We start from the raw sequence: 15,856 nt of genomic DNA on the forward strand, positions 1-15,856 counted from the left end.
CTACATCCATATTCGTAGGAGCTGAGATGGAAATGCTATTTACAATAATCTGGAGATGGGAGAAGTGTCAACAAGTTGCCTGTACTTGGGCACTGGTAGATGATTCTGCCCACTCAGCAGCAGAGCTTAATTTTTAGAAGAATTAAGTTTAGATCAGAGAAGCCTGCAACCGGTGCGGTCAAACGTTGGGCTGCCGAATACCAAGGCTGTGTAGTCATGCTTCCACCTCATGCCTCTTTCATCTACCAGCAGACACTCCCTACCCAAAGATGTCATGCTTTCAGTCTTTCATCCCAGTTTTCTTTCTCACTGTTTTTCCGTCTTTCTCTTCCTCCTTCTTTCCCTCTTTTGTGTTTTCCCTCTCTTGCTCTGAGTCAAAGCTTGATCTGAAAAAATATGCGCCGGTCCCCAAAAAACAGTGCTGGTGGGCCCGACCCCTAGCCACTAGCTCAAATTAAGCGCTGCCCTGCAAGATGTGGAGGTGGCCACTGAGTCTTCCATATCTCACAGGCCTTGGATTGACAGGATGTCCCAAGCGTTAGGCCCCTGATTCTGAGCTGGTTTTTAGGTCGAGGACTATCGGTTCTGCCGTAAGGCAGAAACCGGAAGTCGGAGATTTAATGATTCTTAGAGTGCTGCATTTATCCCTCCCTCTTTTTGCTCGTTCTCCATTGGCTGGCTTCCTAAACGGAGGCCAGCCATTGGAGGAGAGAGCCGTCCCTCCAAAGAAGCCCCGTCTTTTTCGGATTTGGGGGCGTCATTTTTGTTGTTCTTTAGACAGTGACGTCGTCTGTCACTCAGAACAGCAAAACACGCCCCCAATCCGAAATTTTCAGAAGTTTTTGGCCGCCATTGTTGCCTGTCCACCGCCGAGTCTTGAAGTGCAGAGAGCCTCCTCATCGAGTCGCCCGCGAGCCTGAAGGCAGCACCGCAGTGAAGGTGAGCCGTTTTCCTGCCTACCCCGGCCTTTGCAAACAGCGCTTGAGCCCGCGACGCGCAAAGTGCTCCTCGTGCCCCCCCCACCCCCCCGCCGTTTAGGTCTGCTGCCGTGCGAAGCTACGCGAGCTCCGAGGCCCGCATGACACTGTTCTCTTGCTGCTCCTCGCTGTTTCTTATCATTTGCATCCAGCCTGATCCCGAGTTTCTGTCTATCTCCCCCAACCCCCCCTTCCCTCCTTCGTCTCTCGTCGCACACACCCCCTACCCCCCCCCTTCGTCTCTCCTCGCCCCCCCCCCCGTTTCTGTTGCTCACCTCCCCCCACTCTCTCCCCACGGAGCTCCCATCTCTCTCGTCTACTTAGCTCTGAAGGACACTCCAGCAGTCGCGACGCCGTGGAGCACACACCTCAGCCCCAGGACGCAGAGAAGCCCCTCGAGCCCCCATTTTGAACTTGCGCAGAGTAGAGGACAGCACCTCATGCCCTCACGCGTCGTCGTCGCGGGCCGCAACTTTACCTCGCCAGCCTGGACTCTGACACTTAGACACAGTAAGTACTGAGGCAGCCTGCTTGCCATTTAGTGCGCTGTTGCTAATTATCACACTCTGCTCCGGTACCCGATAGCTGAATTCAGATCCCCAAAAGATAAGGAGCCTTCCACGTGATATGTGTCTCAGTGTTCTGTTATTGTCAAACAAATTAATGCGACCCAGCAGACAGTGTGTGCCTAGCACCCCCTCGTGGATCCGCGCCCTGCCTGCTGTTTTGTGTGGAAAGGCCTTCGCCCTGCTGACCACGCGTGCGGTACCCTTATTGGCCAGAGGCAGACAGATGGAAAACTAGCAGGCAGCTTTGATTTTCCTTCCCAATACACTCGCTGCCTGCCTAAGTGGCCGTTTTGGTCCACAGCACCCGGCCCACATGTGCAGCCCGGTATTCAGGAGATCATGGGGCCAGTGACATTCAAGGCAGTGTGGCAGGACAAGGGAGTCTGACTGCTGTAAACAACAAATCGAAAGGTTTAATAGGTATGTTAAAAGGTACTGGGGATGTGTGTCATGCCACCTCACTTAACATCTAGATAATAATTAGCTGCGGAATTCGGCACATTTCCCAGTTCCAACCGTTTTTTCTTAGCATGTAAGATTCATAGTTCAGTTTCTATTAGAAAAAAAAACGTAAGCAAAGGATTAGATGATAATCTCACCCCTGGCATGTTCTGGAAAACTTTGGAGCTTTTGAGTTGATAGCGGTGAGATGCTTTCACCAGATCATGGCCTATGCAAACATAGTTTGTGTCTGTTTCCATACTTGCTTTTTTAAAGGGGATATTTGAAACTACACATTTATGAAAACATTACTAGGTCACTTTACACTTACAAGAAGCATCAGATATTACCTTTAATTGAATTTTGGATTACAATATGGACCACACCTTTGCTGCTGGAGTGGACAGGAAGACAACACAAACATGAATGTTTCCTAGTGTAATGTAACTGGTGCTCGTTTAAAGCGCTCCAATACCATAATATCAAGTTCAAGTGGCTGCTGTATTCTGTGAACTGTATGCATTGCTCGTATTTGTGTGGGGGATTCTTTGCCCCCAGGCTTTCTAATCAGAAACCCTGCATCCGCCCCGGGCATATTGCCATTTTGCCGACTTTTGGCCCAGATGTCCCTGTTCCCTTGCTGCTGTTCCGGACTTTTGACCCAGATGTCCCTGTTCCCTTACTGCTGCTCCCGACTTTTGACCCAGATGTCCCTGTTTCCTTGCTGCTCCTCGCTGTTTCTTACCATTAGCATACAGCCTGATCCCGAGTTTCTGTCTCTCTTCCCCCCCTTCCCTCTGCCCGCAGCTCTCCGTCTCTCGTCGCACCCCACGCCCCCCTTCGTCTCTCCTCTCCCCCCCTTCCTTCTGCCCGCAGCTCTCCTTGGTCTCAAAAGTTACATGCAGCGTTGTAAACTCTTTTGCTGGCTGCTGTATTCTGTGAACTGTACACCATGACGCCCAGTGCTTAATTTTAGCCGGTGGCTAGAGACGCTCATTTTTGTAGACCAGGGCATTTTTTATCGTCAGGCTTTGGTTGGTCTAAGCTGGAAAGGCAGAAAAGGTGGAAGACAAGGATGAAGAGAAAGATAAGCAAAAGGTGACAAAGGGAGAAACATTGGCGAAAATACTGCAATATTAAGATAAAGAGACAGGGAGTGTAGGGTGGTGTAAAAAAAGGCTTGCTTGAAGTGGAATCAACTTCATCGGCAACCCCGGCATTTGGCAACAACACGCCACTAAGAAAACTTTGAGCCTCTGCACTTTTGTTTAGACAAATTCCATGCTAATTTGTTCCTGCATTATTATTTACGTTTGAACTTTGAGCTTTTGTATAGCATTGCAAATAATGTGTGTTTTTTGCAGATTAAACAGACTCATGGCAGTTATCCAGCCAATAAATATTCATTAACTATCAGAGCTTTGTAGCTGGCTAGATGTGTGCCAGGTTGAGGTAATATGTGCTTACATAATAACAAAATAAGGTAAGACGTGGTAAAAGTGAATACAATTACTTAGATTGGCAGGTCTCCCACCCCAGCACTCTAACACTAATCCTAGGACTGTATGTGTAAAGTTAACGCTGCACCTGAGATCACCTATTATGCTGCACAGTTGATTCCCACAACACTAACATGAGTTTCAAGAGGTGAAATGTTAGACATTGCTCAAAACGATGAACATTCCTTCAGACTATCTAAATTTTGTGATAATATATGGATGAATTGTAGCAGAAGTGACTTTCTTTTAATGACCTGTAAATGCGTTTTTTGTGCCGGGTAAACCGCTGTGCTGTTTCTCATTTTAATATAATTATAGTTATCATAGAGCTCACTGGGACTATGTCTTCTACAGTGGAAATATGAAAAACTGGACCATTCTTACAGACCTGACAGAGTGAGTGGCTCGATAAGATAGCAGGACTCTCCCCGGGCCGGACAGGGCGACACACTGCTGGTAGGGTGCCTTGGAAGCAGGCGCACTTGTAATCACGCCATTATTATTTTTGTAGTGCGCTGCCTCCTATGACATTTGAAGGGTTTTGTTTGCAACAAAATGGGGAAAACGTACATTACCTGCAGGGGGGCGTTAATTCAGAGTAGAGAGTGCAGAGTAGAGAGTGCAGAGTAGAGAGTGCAGAGTAGAGAGTGCAGAGTAGAGAGTGCAGAGCTGCGAGTGCAGGGTGAGTGTGTGCAGAGTGGTGTGTGCTGTTGAGTGCAGAGTGCGAGTGTGTGCAGAGTGGTGTGTAATGTTGAGTGCAGAGTGCTAGTGTGTGCAGAGTAGTGAGTGCAGGTGCAGAGTGTGTGCAGAGTAGTGAGTGCAGGTGCAGAGTGCAGAGTGTGTGCAGAGTAGTGAGTGCAGGTGCAGAGTGCAGAGCTGCGAGTGCATGGTGAGTGTGTGCAGAGTGGTGTGTGCTGTTGAGTGCAGTGTGTGAGTGTGTGCAGAGTGGTGTGTGCTGTTGGGTGCAGTGTGTGAGTGTGTGCAGAGTGGTGTGTGCTGTTGAGTGCAGAGTGTGAGTGTGTGCAGAGTAGTGAGTGCAGGTGCAGAGTGCAGAGCTGCGAGTGCAGGTGCAGAGTGTTGTGTGCTGTTGAGTGCAGAGCTGCGAGTGCAGGTGCAGAGTGGTGTGTGCTGTTGAGTGCAGAGTGTGAGTGTGTGCAGAGTGGTGTGTGCTGTTGAGTGCAGAGTGGGAGTGTGTGCAGAATAGTGAGTGCAGGTGCAGAGCTGCGAGTGCGTGCAGAGTGGTGTGTGCTTTGAGTGCAGAGTGCAAGTGTGTGCAGAGTGGTGTGTGCTGTTGAGTGCAGAGTGCAAGTGTGTGCAGAGTGCTGTGTGCTGTTGAGTGCAGAGTGCGAGTGTGTGAAGAGTGGTGTGTGCTGTTGAGTGCAGAGTGTGAGTGTGTGCAGAGTAGTGAGTGCAGGTGCAGAGTGCAGAGCTGCGAGTGCAGGTGCAGAGTGGTGTGTGCTGTTGAGTGCAGAGCTGCGAGTGCGTGCAGAGTGGTGTGTGCTGTTGAGTGCAGAGCTGCGAGTGCAGGTGCAGAGCTGCGAGTGCAGATGCAGAGCTGCGAGTGCAGGTGCAGAGCTGCGAGTGCAGGTGCAGAGCTGCGAGTGCAGGTGCAGAGTAGTGAGTGCAGGTGCAGAGTAGTGAGTGCATGTGCAGTTTAGTGAGTGCATGTGCAGAGTAGTGAGTGCATGTGCAGAGTAGTGAGTGTGTGCAGAGTAGTGAGTGCAGGTGCAGAGTGTTGTGTATTGGCAACGTAAATGACAATGCCATGTATTTATGATTTAAAGAAAAAAAAAAGAAATGTCATGAGCAATGCCAATAGCTCTACCTTTAATGATGCCGAGACCATTGCATTGTAAATGCTTGTTCATTTTAAAGAGCAAGGGTCACACACCTTTCTTGTTCCGGGAAGCTGATACTGTTGGCAGCAATGGTTGCTCAGTGCTGTACTTGGTACCTACTTTTCTAAACGGGGATAGATGAATGAATGCTTCTTTGTTGCCATCTAGCGGGGGCTTCGAAGAAGGGCGGTCAATCTGTCTTTTTAAAATGCTTTCTTTGTCATCCAGTTGGGGAGAAAAGTAAACTCGCTCAACTGGCGCAATTTTAACAGTCGTACGAGCTAGTGATAATCAACTCTTAAAGGCCCTCGTAAATTTCTGATTTCTCCCTTGTCTGTCGCCCACCCCATTCATCTGGCTTCCCTCCCCCCCTCCTTCTTTCTCTGATCTTCCTTTCTCACTTGTAGCTACTTGCCAACTCTCACCTTTTTTCCACCTCTATTTATCTTTCTTTTCTCTCTTTCGCACCTGCCACTTTCTCACCCCCTCTCTCTGCCACTTGTTTTGCTCCCTCTCTTCCGGTAAGCTCTTTCGCACCTCTCTCTCTCTCTCTGTCCTGTTAACACCTCACTCTCGTCTGTCTCTTATTTATCCTCTCACATTTCCCCCTCACTTTCCTGCCCACTTCTCCCTCTGTTTTCTCTTTCTCACAAAGCACTGATACAGACGAGGTTATATCTGCTGATACTGGAAATACTGAGCGTAGGGGAACAGACCTCTGCGGCTGAATCGGACATCCCACCACTGCGCAAATAATATTGAATCACTTGTCCACATTGTGTTGTTTAAAAGTTTAGAAAACGTGCTTCGTAAATATTTTAAACCTTGTTTTTTGGGCTTTGTAGATGCAGAAGTAAAGCTTATAGCGTTTTTAATTAATTTAAAGCTGCAACTCATTTGCAAGTCAGGCGTTTCTTTTCTACATGATTTTATAGGTTTGCATATTTAAATTATGTCTGGCAATCAAAATAATTTACACAGTTTATTCCAAGCTTAAATAAACATAGTTTTAAATCCCAAATTTGAACTTGCTGCAGTGGGCGGACTCAGAAGTTCTAATAGAAGGCACGATCTCGTATTTGAAGCAGAATAATAAAAAAATGACATTCCAAGGTCACAGGTAAACTGAACTCTTGCTTGCACTACTGAAATGGGTCGCAAAGCGCAGGTCACGGTTTTGAAACATTTTAGCAGATAAACCTAGATTACATCAATTGCACCGTGTTCCACCGTTTAAATGTTGCATTTTACACTGTGTTTTGAAAGATACATGATGCGTGGGGGTTAATCCTCACCTGCAAGTTATGAGTATACATTGTTTTTCTAAACTTCCTTTTTTAAGGGCAACGCGTACAGAAGTTGCAGTAGGAAGCCCAGTTCCATATTTAAATTCTGAAATACAACTCCTTTGCCACCTTTTCTATATGTGATTCATTTAGAGTCTTACACTCGCAATTATGCTTGAAAATACATTATCCCCACCTAGGCAATTTTTTAAATCTATCCTCGACCTTTTATGTTAGGTTGTACAAATGTTATTTTGTCACTTATGTGTGCGTTCAGCCAGTTTCTAAATTGAGAACTCCCCTTGGTAGACAGATGATGGAAAGTAGCCAGAACCGATTAACTGTGGTCTGGCTAAACTCTGATCGTAGTACGGCCAAGAGAGCCATTCAAGGGACAAATCAAACCCCCTTAAAAGTATGTTTGTCTGGTCATTAAATCGCATTACCAGGGGCAAGACTCGCGCTGGGCAATTCTGTTAGTTGCGCATAAAAGCACAATAACTCAAACAGCAGTACCTTTAAAAATAAAGGATGTTTAGCCCGAATCAAATTGTATAAAAGGAAATATTGCATTTACTACTCATCAACAAAAGAGGATATAGAAGAGATGGGATCAATGAAAACTGGGGGGAAACAGTCTTTGGCTTGATAAGCCCTCTACAAGTATAGTTACGGTTAGGTGACTTAAAAATAAAAATGTTTAAATAGAAAAACAAAAAGAGTTTCTTTAATATCAGATAGATGACCCCAGGTGGTAAGTATAGAACACAAAACAAATTTGGCAAAGCCAATAGACCTGGTTTATAACCAAAAGTATTTCTTCAATGATTGGTAATTTTATCTATGTTAGTTATTGTACTTCTTTCTTCTCTAACTGCCCTCTTTTTCTCCATGTGCAATAGCACTCTGTTGCATCCAAGAGGCAGTATGTATATTGTACAAAACCCCAACTAAAGACAGATTTTACCAAGATTAAGACGAGCAATAGGCCATGGGCCATGTCCAGTAAACTGAACACAGACAATGTCAGCTCCCATACTCACCAATTCCACGATGCTTCCCTCAGCGTTTACATATTTCTGGTGTGTCCTCTCTGAAGCAAACAATACTGATCAGAACTTTGACAAGTATATTATTAAATAATAGATCATCCCTCTACAAACAACTAGTCATTTCTGCTTCTGAAAACACAGGTTTTACCATCCCATTCTGCTTAGCGGAGCCTCAGAAATCCACTATTTTCATTGTGAGTCATTCCGTTTACTCTAACCTGGTTGTTTACACACCTTTCAGCTGTGCCGATTTTGACTGTTTAATCAATCAATTTTGGTAAATTGATTACCATTCAGCAGTCAAAGCAGAGGATGTCCTTGCTTGAGTTGAATTTCACTTCTCTGCCCTATAGAGCGACAGAAAAATCACTGAAGATAAACTGGACTTGACTGCCCTGTGTTTTGCTGTCACTATGTCCTCCAGTAGTTTTCTGTTGACAGCAGATTTGAAATCTGTCACTTCAACGAAGTATTTAAATTTAATTGTTTCCCTTTATTGTCGCTGAAGCACCCTCCCGAGCTCAATGTTAAGCGAGCTCGTTACAGCCTTTGCTGTTTGAAAGCTGCAATTGATATCGACAGCAATAAACTGTGCTTTTCTTGGCACTAGCTCACAGCACACTCTCGAATGAAATAGATGTCAAATGAAATAACAGTGTAGTTCTAAGGCGGTGTGACGTGGCTGAGCTAAATATTAATAACTACGTTTAGCTGCTTCTGACCGCAACGCCAATCCAAATTGAAGCTTTTTGTCAATAACATTTAATACTAAAATACTACTTCAATGCAGATGGCAAATCTATAGCCATTGCTTGAAATGGAAATATAGAAGTGCAGGTACTCCTTGTCCCAGAGTACCTCCTTGCTGCCGAGAAGTGTCTGTACTCTCCCATTAAAAGCATTGGAGCAGTGCTAAGAAGTGCTGGTACTACCCTTTCCAAATTAAAGAAGTGCAGGTATTCTTTGTCCCAGAGTACCTGTTTGCTGCAGAGAAGTGTCTGTACTCTCCCATTAAAAGCACTGGAGCAGTGCTAAGAAGTGCTGGTACTGCCCCTTCCAAATTAAAGAAGTGCAGGTACTCCTTGTCCCAGAGTACCTGTTTGCTGCCGAGAAGTGTCTGTACTCTCCCATTAAAAGCACTGGAAAGCATTGGAGCAGTACTAAGAAGTGCTGGTACTGCCCCTAACCAAATTAAAGAAGTGCAGGTGCGGAGTACCTGCCATTTTAAAGCACTGCTCCAAGCAAAGAAAGACTGATCCAGGCACACATAAAGCACGCACGCTAATAGACTGTAAACACATTCTAATGATACAAGATACTAACTGAAAGCTCCAGCCACTAGGTACATAGCACAGCTACATGTACGCTAATGCAGTGAAGTGTCTGGCGGAGTTTGAAAGAAATGAGGTTCGCAATATTTAAATCGGCAGAAAATGTTTTCAAATAGGACTAGTTATAGGTCTCAGACAAGGAAGGGCCTATCCTAAGACAGCACTATTAGGAATGTAGTGCCTTAATTAAGTAAGGTTACTGTGACGCTATGTCATTAAGCACACAATGCTGCAGTCCTGGGATTTTCTATGGCAAATCACTTTTTTCCAGGTGAAAAAGTTCAATTGGATCAAGTCAAATGCAAAGCTGGCTTGCAAGACCCACAAGGGTCTTTAATCCAAGTCCCCAGCTTTTCTCGCCTAAAAACTCATGATATCCGGAGTAGCCAGAAACTCCGGGTCCGCCAGAGACCTTTTGCTCCAACCTGCATGCTTCCGGAAAAAAAGAACGTACAATCGGGTCTTCTCTGGGGCTGCCCCAAGAATATGGAGCTCACTCCCACCCGCCATCAGAAGAATGCCGTCTATAGCTCACTTAAAAAAGGAGGCCAAAACTTTCCTAATGGGCAAATTCCTCTCCTAACGCTCATGTTACAATCACCTCCATACCCTGGCTCAGCCTATCGTTACGCCATTATCCCTGGGCCTTTTCTCCTTATGATACCCACCCGGCATTTCCGAACAAACCCCCCGGGTGTTGAGACTGCTTCTCTAGCTTAATATATCAATTTGTTCCTACCCCAAAATGTATCCGGATATTATGATTGTTTATTCTACCATATGTTGTATCTACCTGTGTCCCTATCCCTTCGGCTCTCTTCCCCCTATGTCCTTGTATCCCTCCTGTTACTACTGTAAAGTGCTCCGATACCTTCATGGGTCTGGTTTGCGCTCTATAAAACACGAAATAAATAAAAATAGATAAACTGATCTACAACTCCTAGAATAAATTTTGTTCTAAACTAAAGCCGGTGCTTAATTTGAGCCAGTTGTTTCCGGTTTGGCACTGGCATTTCAATGTCAACACCAGAGCTGGTGACAATCTGCCACAAGGTGGTATTGTATGGCTAATTTAGAGGTGACCACAACAGTAAATGATTAAGTCAATATCAGGGTCGGATTGGTAATGCGGGCACTCAGGCAATGCCCGAGGGGCCCGTATCAAAGTCCAGCTATGGGCTGCTTTTTTGAACAGCCTGGGGGCTGATTTGGGCGGTGGCTGTGTTGTCCGGATGCCGCCAGCGGCCCAGTGGATGCCGGAGTGGCCTTTCTGGAGGTAGATGGGCCTCCATTACCTCCCTTTTATCAACGGGCAGAGGTGTCATTTCCTTTCTCCCTCTGGGCTGGTGCATTAATGTATGCATATTGAGTACGGGGCCTGAACAGAAATGGCCTGACTTGTTTTCAGGTGTGTTTCACCAGTGTAAACTAATCTGTGTATTTCTTTTAAAAACCCTTCCCCTTTTTTTTAAAATAAAATTTAGCAGAAGCAGTGTTTTGCGGAAAGGCAATAAGCAACTTTTTTTAGCTTGCCCGGGCCGATTTTTAATCCCAATCCAACCATGAATACATAAAAAATGTCTATTGCCTGCTGCCCAAGCCATTCTTATAGCTTTTGTGGCCTGATATAGTCCAAATTGTCACACTTGTAGGAGTGTGATGGTTAGCAATTATGTTGTTACTAATATTGGCAGCGCTGGAAGGGGCAACATATGGTAAAAGCTGCAGCGGTCTCATGATGAGAGCCCTGGCACTTATGTTTTTTTTTCCTCTTCAAATTAAGCACAGAGTAAGCATAGGTGTGGACAGGGGCGCAACTAGACCCCAACTTCGGGGGGGGGGGGGGCTATGACTCCCAGCCAGGGCTCGCCCTAGCGGTGCACAGTGCAACAGTCTTTTTGGCACCCCTCCCCATTTCCTCCTTCTTCATGAATTCCCACACTACCACTCGCCAACAATGCACATCATCTCTCTATAGCCCCTTTCTGCCAAATATTTAATTTTTTTATAGGGGTACTCGTAGTTTACTCACACTCAGTTCTATGATTTGCATGACACACGTTCTTTTTAGAAGGCACATTAACCCTCTGTGCTGTGTGGGTGACAGGAGTGCCCATGTGAGTACAATGTGAGCGATGCAGCAGTCTGAGAGTAGGGTGAGAGAAGTGACTACAGGGTGAGTGAGGTGACCATATGAATTTGGGTGCGGATATAAGTCCAGAGTGGGACGAATTAATGTATGGTTAGTGATGGCCTTGTTTGAGTGAGATTGCAGAGAAACCAGTGAGGGGGACAGGTGAGTGAAGTGCCCCATGAGTGCAGGGTGAGTAGTGTGCTCGTGTGACTGCAGGGTGAGGTACAGGGTGAACAGCGCAAGTGCGTTGTGAGTGCAGAACGATCACTGCGAGTGCAGAGTGAGCGTTGTGCTCTGGGGACCGCAGGGTATGTGGAGGGAGAACGGTGTGAGTTCATTGTGAGTGGCATAAGTGCTGTGTGGTCATTGTGAGTGCAGGTTGAATGGTGTGAGTGCATGGTGATCAGTGTGAGTGCATTGTAATTGCTGTGAGTGCAGGGTGAATGTGAAAGTGAAGGGCGAGAATGAGGAGTGAGTTGTCTGAATGCCGAGTATATTCCCATACACTTGTAGTAACTCAGTATGTCATTGTGGGCTGGCGTAGGGTTTCAGATACAATTTAAACTATTGCTATTATGGCATTATTCAGGGACAAGTCCTGAGCTGGCATTTTCTCTGTGGTCCGGAAGGGAGGGGACTGGTTTTGGACGAGGGGGGGGGGGGGGGGGGTTGGTGCATGGGACCGGTTTTGCAGCAGTGCTGCAATATCGGCCCCCTGTACCAAAAGCAGCTGTAGTGTTTTCCACGCGTACTCCCCATGCCCAACCTCCCTCCCCTGCGGCCGGTCCGACTCAATTTCCAAGCCCGGTTTGCATTCCCAGTCCGGCTTTGTTCAGGGATCGACGGTGGAGGAAATAAATATTGTGCTCATCCTGCAACAAACTTCCAGTCTTGTGAATAGGGTTGCCGGCTCCTTATATTGATGTCCCAGATGGTACAAAAATAAGCTGCTTATTTTCAGCACTTATCTGTGCATATTTGGAACAGCACATATAAATAGAGAGCATTTTTAATTGTGTTCTAGGGCTGCTTGAATGATACATGACTGATAATTAAAAAGAACAAAGAGAAAAGTCACATTACAAATTAATACATACTTTTTTCATTTATAACCCAATTTAGTGTCACGACGAGGTCTTTGCAGCCTCTTTAAACAACACATGGCTGGCATTTTTCTTTTGGCAACCCTACTTTACATTTCTTTTCATGAAATGCATTCTCACACTAAGTCAGAGTTGTGGTCCACAGGGTACAGGAACCGGAAAAATACTAAGCCTCGGTAACCAGTTAACAAAGGAATGTAAATATGCAAATGGTCTTTAAAGACCTGTGAAAAACTCGGACGAGCCTGAGATAATACTCCAGACACTGCCTAGCCGAGCACACAGCAGCTCGAGCTGCAGGAGACCTGGCTGAGACACACAATAGTGGGGGGCTGAAACCCTTTCAGTCCTATGGGCGTTGCGTGCCTGGGTGTGGAGAACAACATCCTTGATGACACAAAGTCCTCGGATAACTTTAGCCGACCTACTATGGAAATAAAAAATATGGGTTGGTGAACAAAGTTCACCTAAAACAGGACACCTGAGCTTACTGAGGTATCCCCACTCCTCTCAGCGATGCCAGCCTCTCCTCAGCAAGTTTCTTCGCTCCACACACTGTACACTTTTTTCCCCTTTCCCTCTAATTGTATTATCTGTTCCTGCCACTCCACACTTCCCTTGACCCTTTTGTATGATGAGGATCTTGTACCATTGAAAAAACACAACTTGCAGTCATAATCAAAAATGTGAAAACATTGTCAGCAGCTATGCATGGTAAGAACTGTATTATAATCCCTTGTGCATTGCACTTATTAACCATGACAACGCATTGAAGTGCTTTATGGCAGGCAGCATGATACTCCCTAACCAAAATTTAGTGGTTAATCTAGTGGTATGTATATTTGATGGTTATATGGTTAGTCTTTTGGATGTAATTACATTGTTTGAAGCATTTCCTCTAGTTTTCAGTGGTGGATTAAATTAATATGAGTTAGATGTGATTATTGTTTATTGAGTGTCTTCAAGCAAGTGGAAAACAAGACAAGTAAATACGGTGGAGGAGTTTAACTATTGCAATTCTGCAAAAAGATTAAAAAGGAGGAGAATTTACTGTGAATTATTGTCTGCTGAGTCCATGTTTTCTCACCACAGTTGTGAGTAGTTCATCAAGTGCTGGTAGATTGAGAAACGCGAAAGCTAAAAACTCCTAAAAGAAAAAAAGCTCATGACTGGTGAAGTAATCACAGCTATCATGAGACAGCACTAGTACGTGTGAACCTGCAATGGAATCAGGGAACACTGCCGACTCCGTATTTATTTGGTATACGAGTGACTGCGGTGCCATAAACTGGAAAACTATTAACAGACCTCTGTGCAAACAGACAGCAGCTACACTTTTCAAAAGGAGCTTCATTGGGATTTGTTTTTAGTGGATTATCTGCAGCAGCTAGAGGACGCACACACAAAATGCAAGGGATTGAACAGTGTTTCCGAAACACCTCTTCCAAAAGTAGTAGAACTTGCTGTCAAAGGAAAAAACATTTAAAATATCCTACACACATGCTAACACTGCTTTCCTAAAATGAAACATAGCCAGATCTAAAAAAAAAAACACTGAAATTAGGTAACCCTAAATACCATCGACCTGTGTGACACAGGTATTTGAAAATGTGCTGATTAATATTCTGTTTGCCCCAGCTTTATGTATGTCCTGGGTCTTTGGGACTAATTGTGTTTATGATGTAATATGTAATATATATTGTATTTTGTGATATTTTGTTTAGGCCTATTTTATGTGTGTGCCATCTCTGTAATTTTTAATGTGATCACAATATGTTCTGGGCCACTTTGCACACTTCTGTATTATTTAGTTGTGTATTTTTTTCTGTGTTAGTGTCCCTGTTTTCTTTTATTAATTTCTTATGTTTTTGTATAATGTTGGTATGTTTAAGTTTTGGTTATGGCTTATATATTCATATATTTATGTATTTTTATAACTATTTTCAGCCCTGACGAAGTTCCCGTGGCACTGGGGAACGAAACGCGTTGGCTGTGTGCCGCTGTTGTTATCTAATAAAAAGAAGAACCTTCAAAGAACTTACTTCTCCTGATTGTTTATGAGTGCACCTTCCTTCTGTTCTTAATTCTTATTGTTAAATAGGCACCTTCCAGCAGCAGGTGCCGGAAGTTGTTGCACTCGAAGTAGTAATTGAGAAACTAAGTGAGTGAATGTGCTTTACCTTGGTCTGCTGCTGTGTTCCTATGTTACAGGACTTATAGTAAATATGCTGTTTTGTAAGGAGCATTTCATACTGCTGCACCAAATACACTTCCTGTTTACCGCAATCGAATGGGCGGTAATCCGTGGATCATGACTTTACAAGGTTGCAGATATCAAGAGATGAACGAGAAGCTTGGGCAGTGAACATGTAGCCCTGATGCTCTACGCTATTTTGTGATTCTCTGGTTGGAAATTTAGAAAGATTGCTGCTTTGTGCGGTTGAAATGAAGCTTCTTATGTTTTTTTGGTGTGCCAACTCTGGAATGTGCGTTCCAACTTAATTTAAATATATATAAATTCTACAATTAATATTTTAGACCAACAATAGCATTTGCTTCGGGAATTACTGGCTCTGAAGACAGAATGGGAAGCTTCAGGACCAAAAACTTTAAACAAAATATCATATCTGGTCCAGTAACCAACTAAATTTTCTATGATCATAAGGAATACAACATAAAGTACAATAGAGTAGAGTGCAGTGGCTTAAAGTATTGCAGAGTAGGGTATAGTGGTGTAGAGTGCATTGGTTTTGAGTAACCTGGTGTAGAGTGCATTGTCATAGAGTGCAGTGATGCACAGTAAAGTACAGTGATATAAAGTGGAGTGGCGCCCAGTGACTTACAGTAGATTGTTGCAGAGTAAAGTGGAGTGGTGCGTGGTAGAGTACAGCAGCGTAGAAAGCAGAGTAGATTAAACTGGAGTACAGTGGATTAGCATAGAGTGCAGTGGCATAGAGTGGAGTGGTACAAGTAGAGTGCACTGCCGTAAAATGCAGTTGCATACAGTGCAATGTTGCAAAGTAGAGATGCATAGAGTGGAGTGGTTTAGAGGGCAGTGGCAAAGAGTGCAGTGGAGTATAGTGGAGTAGTTTGGGGTAGTGTGCATCAGCGTACAGTGGTGTAGAACAGAGGAGTGAAGTGTGGAGTGGTGCAGAGTAGAGTTCAGTGACGCAGTGGGGAGTGGCATTGAGTGGTTTAATGTGGAATGGTGCAGAGTAGAGTGGAGTTTGCATGGTGTGGTAGCGCACTGCATTACCGACAACGCATCTTCTATTGAAATCACCATTACATTTGCACAGACATATCATTTTACTGATAAAAGTATACCGCGCACAAACGATAACGTTTTGAAATGTCATCAGCTAGTGTACTGTATGTTTTCATTGTATTAAAATATGTTTTCAGCACCACACCACATACAGAGCCTGACATTTGACCTCTATCTTTGCATGCACAGCAAATATGGCAAGATAAAAAGGCCTGTTTACAAGAATCCAGTACTAGTGGAAGAATACAGTAAATAGGATTTTGGCAAAGGAGGGATAAACTCATGCTGGACAGCCTAAAACGAATAGGCCCTGCAAATAGATAGCAACCAAATTTGAGTTACCAAGCCAATGGTAAGC

The 15,856-nt window shown here is 44.6% G+C and overlaps 1 long non-coding RNA gene across 2 annotated transcripts; it reads left to right on the forward strand.

The window, feature by feature from the left end:
- The first annotated feature begins 791 nt into the window (after window positions 1–791).
- On the forward strand, window positions 792–14,267 carry LOC144792278 (uncharacterized). 2 transcript variants are annotated; one of them, XR_013602529.1, is made up of 3 exons: window positions 792–939; window positions 3,805–3,942; window positions 14,178–14,267. It is a non-coding gene; the product is annotated as an uncharacterized LOC144792278 (long non-coding RNA). The 2 variants fall into 2 exon arrangements; XR_013602530.1 differs by lacking the exon at window positions 14,178–14,267 and adding an exon at window positions 4,870–5,284 and having other exon boundaries at window positions 3,805–4,829.
- The last annotated feature ends 1,589 nt before the right edge of the window (window positions 14,268–15,856 follow it).

Source organism: Lissotriton helveticus, chromosome 11 (assembly GCF_964261635.1).
Source record: "Lissotriton helveticus chromosome 11, aLisHel1.1, whole genome shotgun sequence".
NCBI lineage: Eukaryota > Metazoa > Chordata > Amphibia > Caudata > Salamandridae > Lissotriton > Lissotriton helveticus.